Genomic DNA, 7,279 nt, shown 5'->3' with positions numbered 1-7,279 from the left:
TCATGATATTCTGCCTTCTGCAACAACACTGAGTACATGCGTTTTAGGCTCTTAAAGTTTGCTTTTATATAAGTTTACAAGAGCGTTTTTGTGTTTCACATGCTATATCTTCTGTTGCCATTGTGTGTTAGTGATTAACCTGGCGAGGACTACGTTTATTTACACTGGCCTACGACTTGACTGTGACTGTGACTGAAACATGGTGGGGAGTGGGGGGTAAGAATGAAGTTACGGGCGCACCATAAACCGATATATCCCAGTGGTGGTTTTGCCATTGACTGTTCGAAGGCGGTGCCCCACTGTGTCGTTTTGTCCCCGTCTTTGTGCATGTTTGTCTATGGTGTAGTGGTCCTGTGCACGTCTACGTGCTTTTGGTTGCGCTTTGGGGAGGCTTCGTTTTTGGAACATGACTTTACCTGTTGGACATTTATCCTTGTTTTTATCAAGTTAAATTTTGCACACTAACATAAAATGCCAAAGTTATTGTTCATCCTCATAGTCATTAGGATTTGATCCCAACTCACCTCATTAAACTCAGAACATCTCCAAAAGCAGGAAGTACACGCTTCTCCTTTCATTATAAATAAGAAGCCAGCGACGAAACACAAGTAACATTAAAGACGTATGGCAGATGAAAAATGACAAGTATACAGGGTTTTCAAAACAAACGATTTTCCCCATAATCAGCCGAATCATTAAGCCATAGTCCGCCGTCATTATTAATAAAATGGCTCGGAAGAGAACAATGTGCCTTAGATTGATCCTATTTATATGCTTTACTTTATATAATCTGGTATCTTGTCACTAATGTTGTTAGAGCCTTTCTCAGCAGGGCGTTATTTAATTTATACTGTCTTGTGCGAAGCTGGCATGCCCTAAACGCAATTATTAACTTATTATTATTTATTATACCAGATTTATATAGCGCCCTTTTCATGTATAACACACTTTCAAAGGCTTCCTTTACAGCAAACTCGCTACACAGGGCGCGAAATCATCCTTAAATGTACAGAACAGAGCAATCTGACCAGTAGGGACAGAGTGAGACCAAAAGCCACCATAGGAGATTCAAAAATCAGATCAGGCTTGTCCGGCTAACCTTAGCCTAGCCCCTTGCGAATACGACACCGGTCTTAACGTGCCAGTGCTAGCACGATACACGCAAGGATTGCTGGGTTCTGACCAGTAACCTCTGTGGTTTGGGAAACACTGAAAAGCGTTTCTGAAAAAATTCCGAGTAGCTGCCGGGATCGACCCGACCTCGGATTGGGAAAGGCCCATGTGCAAAACCACTGAGTTATCCGCCACCCGATTAAACCCCGCGTTTCCTTTAGCTTACTGCCCCTCTCTCCACCATCCCCTTCAGTTGGCTGAGAAGTGTCCTATAGTCATCAAAGTTACACCCAACAACTATTTTTGCAAAGGACTATTTTCTCAAAATTTAGACCCAAAATGTACCAGAGGCCACAATTCAAAATCTTCTAGACCCCCTGATCCCCTGAAATAAGGGGGTTAGCCTCTCCCGTACTAAATATTTAGACCAAAAAATACACCATAGGCCACTATTTCATACACATATTTCAAACATTTGCAGGGGAGACCCCCGGAACCCCATCAACACGAGCGGAGGACCCCCTTCCATACCTACCCCCACTCGGCGCTATGCGCCTCACCGGTAACGCATTCGTTCTAAACTGGTGCAGCCCCGGAACCCCATCAACATGAGCGGAGGACCCCCTTCCATACCTACCCCCACTCGGCGCTATGCGCCTCACCGGTGACGCATTCGTTCTAAACTGGTGCAGCCCCAACCCCCTCCCCCTCCCCCCCCCCCCCCCCCCCCCCCCCCAATCAAATATTTCTGGATCCGAGCCTGAATGCTCTCCTTGTTGGTTCTTGTAACACCAAAAGAGAGCAATAAATATACAAAGAATAACAAAATAAAGTAATCACTGGCAAAACAAAAGGCATTCGACAGTCTGATTGAAGTATTGACCCGATTGCCAATTTTAGAATATACTAGATATTGACGCTGTCCTTTACCAACAACTGTGTCATGGCATATGCTAGAAGCTTGAAATATAACTTCATTACCAAGCCCATAAGCTGAAATTTTTGACTGAAATACGTCATGAGGAAATATTCTAAGAATATGATATGGGTCGACATTCGATGTGGTCACTGTCAATTGATCCGTTTGTGCGTATTCACGAGTACAAAACGTAATAGATGGAGAATCTTACAAATAACAAGTGCCAAATTCGTAACCGAAGCGGAAAACTCAACCGCTTTTCAAAGGGTTATATGTACAAAGAAGAAGGTGGGCAGATATTTGTATTTCCTGACCTCCTTGAAGCAATCTATACAGGTCTACAAAGCTTTCTTCCCAGTTGCGTCTTGCACAAAAAGCAAGCTGACGAGACTGCATCCCATTCTGCATAAATTATGTTTAAAAGACGAGATTATACACAAACAGGCAATGAATGATGGATCAGACTTCTTATCCAAATCATACGTATGGCATACCATGATGACCTTTCTAATCAATGGTGTGTTCCAATCACCGCCGTCCCATATAACTTAAATGAAGATTAATCTAGACAGCAGCCACATCAAGAACACTGCGTAACAATGTAGACAATACATATAAATACCTACCAGCTTCCTTCTAATTCTTTTAACTAAATTGATCAGTTTGCAAAGATTACCTTTTTCTAAAACAATCAAAAACGGTAATGTTTGAAAATGTTTTGGTAAAAAAGATCCTTTCACGAAATATGCGCGTGTTATACCTTCAAGAAATAAAATAATAAGAGCACTTTATGAGAATTTCTGAATTCATTCGCTTTCGCTATTATAGTGATTAAGGACAAAACTTTAAAGCGAAGATCGTCAACAGATTATACAGGACTACTGAATGAATGTAAAGAAGGAAAATGCCGTACCATCCAATGAGCAACGGAACTAAAGAAATATTTAATAAGACATCGGAAATCATATTCGGGACATTACCTAAGCACGATCAAGTTTCTGCACTTACTCATGTGTACAATACCACCATTCAAAATACAACACTTTGTGACCACACCAATTAATGTTCCGCAGATAACCATGACAAGCCAATAGAACCTTTCTCTGTCTTTCTGAAGATTATAAAATGTGTAGACAAACTACGGGCTTGCCTTAATTCAAGATGCCTTCAGGGGATAGAGTAGTAGTGAAGAAAGCCGGATTACAGAAACATAAACTGGCATACATACGGAAAACAACGCTCACCTGAACAGAAGCAGAAGGTGTATCATAAGCAAAAATGTTGTTACTTCATCGTTATATATTGCTACCCTTCATATACTTACATGTTTAATTTTATCAAATTGGCACTTGCAAATCACAAGAACAAACAATGTGATTCAGTGAATTTTATAAGAAGATAAAACATTGTAGAATTATGTTTGTTACTCTGTAAACTAAGTTTTAATCAATATCTAATTGACAATTATGCATTATAATTGTGAATAAATGCACTAGCTCATCTAACTAATTTCCTGTAGCTTTTCAATGAAAAGGATTGTTTTTATAAAACGATTTAAAGAGAAAAATCGTGTTTTTCAGGCGTTTCAAAATATAGTGTGAAATCACAAAATACTATTTGTATGATATTAAACGGCTAGATTTTCGTTCAACTAAGAAAAGAAACACAATGGACAAGAACTTTCGTTACAAAGTGCGATTTAAAAATATGCCATAATAACAGGGAAAAGAATTTAAAAAAAGAACATAAAACCGTCGTAACATTTCTAGAATTTTTGCATTTTAGGTTAAGCATTCTTTTTTTATCAAAAATTATGCACAAGTTCGCAGCGATAAGTTTGCGTGATTTTAATAGCATATATTTTTTTTACTCCGAGTGTATATTCCTCGATGCTAAGCTAATAATATTTTATTACATAAACATGTACACATATCAATATTATATAAATAAGATAAATCTGTTTAAAAACCTGAATAGAATCGACAGTACTGTCGTAAATAAACAAATTAACACAACATTACATATCAAAATGACGTCACGCACCCGATGGGTAATTCAGACGCCAATTTGGATAAATATTGACGTTTCTGGTTCCAGTGTAACTTAAAGAAGAGTAAAAAGTGCATGGAATAAGTACAATTTATTGATATTTTATTTGGAGTTTCTTCAAGATCATGTTAATTATGTTAGGAATCATCCTTGATTTTATAGAAGATTTAATGGCCATCATTTAATTTGAAATAAGGATTGAGAGACATAGTTTTAATTTTAGAAATTCATAAATGACAAAAGGCAATTCTTTTTGACACCTCATTAATCTGTGTGATGAGCCACCTCTTTACTAATGCCTGAAAAATGTATATATTTTCATACACTTCCGTATCTGGATAAGGGAGTGTTCGTCTTTATGAGCATCTGTTGCATAAACAACAGAAGCATGGTTGAATGGCAGATGCGCAAAACGTGGAACTGTAGCTTCCGATTGGACTTGCAAAGTGTGTTACTATCAAAAAGGACTTTATGTTTTCTACAAAATACGGTCATTTGTCAGTCCGTCTGATTGATTCGATTAGCATACACGTAAACACTTCTTACTGTGTACCTTGAAAAACTGCGCTTTAAATTCATTTCATCTTTCTTCGGTTAAATTGAATAACAAAAAGCATCGTCTCCTAAGTCTTCTTCAGTATCAGAGAATTGCAATTTTATGACAAAGAAAACCGTGTTTTGCCAGAAGAGATAAAGAAATAAACGAGCGGCTTTTGGATTTTGATGGCTACGGTTTCCCTCTATACAATGTCATGGGAACGCCTTTAGGAAATTGAAGCAGCGACGCATTGCAAAGCAATTATTTTTGAGATTTGTAAGTTTATCACATCGCAAATTGACATTGATACATACCTGTGAATTACAAAATGTACTGTGAGATTATTCTTGTTAAATAATTTGAATAAGATTTACTGAAAAAAAATAAAACACTTGCCTCGCCCGTATAACGAGGCAATTTAGAACAAAATTTGAACATAGATGTTGTTAAACGGAGTTTTGCGAGAATCCTTATATTATTTTGTAATTTGTTCAACTATTTCAAGAACTAAAGTTGAACATGTCTTAAAGTCGGGTGAAAACATTAAATCAAGGGTACATTTTTGATACGAAACAAGTTAAAACATATAATACTTAGGATGGTATTTAGTATAAAACAGTTTTCTTGCATAAAAACTTCTTTTTTCACTGGATCCGCCCATATATTAACGGGAGAAAGATCGTGTGCAAACAAGGCAATTCACGTGCTGTTAATACATGATTTTTATTTTTAAAATGCTTTCCCAGGGACGTACATGTTTTTCTCCGCAGATTGACATCTGGTATCTGTGTCTTGTTTCTTCCATGATAACCTCTTTTTGTAGCATAAAAGATGCAATCTAAACCATGGAATGTTTTGTTGTATCAGTTACCAACGCCAAATGCACTGCTCCCAACAATGTTCGTACTCGCTTCTTCCCTTGTTTACTCCCCTTTTAGAACTCAGCGTCGTTTCAGTTTTTGTTTCAGTTTTTGTAGATAGCCGTGAATGTTTAAGAATCGCGTGTAACTTGTGCGATTGTTTATATTTAGGAATCATGATTTTGGTAAGTATCAGTCTGTATGTTTTTAACTCGAAAGTAAAGTTATTATTCTTGAAATTGTGCTTCTGTTTATCAAATTTTGAAGTTATATGAACAATTATTGGTAATTTCATGTTTGTAATAACGAGAGATAAAAAAATCGTTTAAAAATCTTCAGTATGTGCTTTTGGTAATGTTGTTGATTTCTGGGCCCTGGTTATGGATATTTAAAACATGTTTACCGTTTCCAAGAACAACAGAATGGTAATTAAGAGATGTACCGGAATCGTAAAGTCGTCACATATGAAAACAATACATTTAGTCGTCGTGTAATGTTTTTATGCAAGAATAGCGACAATACACGTTTGTTTTGTGTATTAACGTCTGCAGAAGCCCTTGGGATATGTTTGTGATCTCGACCTTCGGTCTCGGTCAAAAACAATCCCGCGGGCTTCTGCAGACGTTAATACACAAAAATGTGTATTATCCCTACAATGACACAGGCTCCTTATCGTTAATGCACTGTTCTTAGGATTGAAAAGTGTCGATATATTAGTAGTATGTAGAGAGTTGTGATGTACCAACCTACCAGCCATCAGGTCAGCAGAGAAAGCGCCATCTGCTGTTTTAAGTGGTATATGTATATAACATTAGCTCATGTGAGCTTTTGAACCGACTATAATCGGTCAATTACTCTTCAATAAAGGTATGTAGTATTTTCATTATGGACATATAAAATATCACCAGTAACACTTATAATATAATTGAACACTTTTCTCATCAGTGAGATTTCTTTTTTCATTTTGAAGCTTAGCATTGGCTTTAACAATGAAAGGGGGATGTCTCCAAACAATAAGAAACGTTTCCTTTCAAGCGTGAACCGACTTGATGTAGAGTTGCTTGTATAAACCATACCATAAAAAGAAGACATGTTAAGATATATATCTACTTAATTATAATGTTTTAAACATTATATACGTCAAAGATTAATTGAATTTGTCAAAAGTCTGCAATCATCCAATATGGGCATATTTTTAATTGTCATGAATATTACTACAATTAAAACAACAGATAAACAAATGGGTTCTGGAAATAATTTCCAAATTTAATTTCAGAAATTGCTCACAAAAACAAAAATGTAACCAAGTTTATTTAACTATAATTACAGATACGTTTGCTATTGAAATTGAACTTTACATTTTATTATATTGATTACACAAAAATACCCCGCAAATTACAGCATTTTCACTGAAATAGAGATTTCTAAGATATAATGAAATTAATAGTATTTAAAGCCCAATACTTCTATCATTGTAGGATAAAACTTTATCAAAAACACAATAAACAGTGAAGGGGTGCCTTGATATAACGTGGTTTTCTTCCATGTTTCCAAAGATAAAGCATGTTATGTAGCATATCAAAATGAAGGGGAAAGATTAAACTATACAAGTGTACAATTTTAATACGATTCTGTGCAAGACAGCACGTCAAAAATATTTACCTTGTGACAATTACCTTACATTCCCATTAACAATCACTCTAGAGCATTGGATGGCCACATTACAGTTATTCAGGTTAGGGAGATCAAATGTTAAGCTGATGGTCTAGAAAGAGCGTGACTTAATTTAGAGCCTGGCTG

This window comes from Mercenaria mercenaria, chromosome 15, assembly GCF_021730395.1.
Source record: "Mercenaria mercenaria strain notata chromosome 15, MADL_Memer_1, whole genome shotgun sequence".
Taxonomy (NCBI): domain Eukaryota; kingdom Metazoa; phylum Mollusca; class Bivalvia; order Venerida; family Veneridae; genus Mercenaria; species Mercenaria mercenaria.
Note: the sequence above shows the minus strand (reverse complement) of the source record.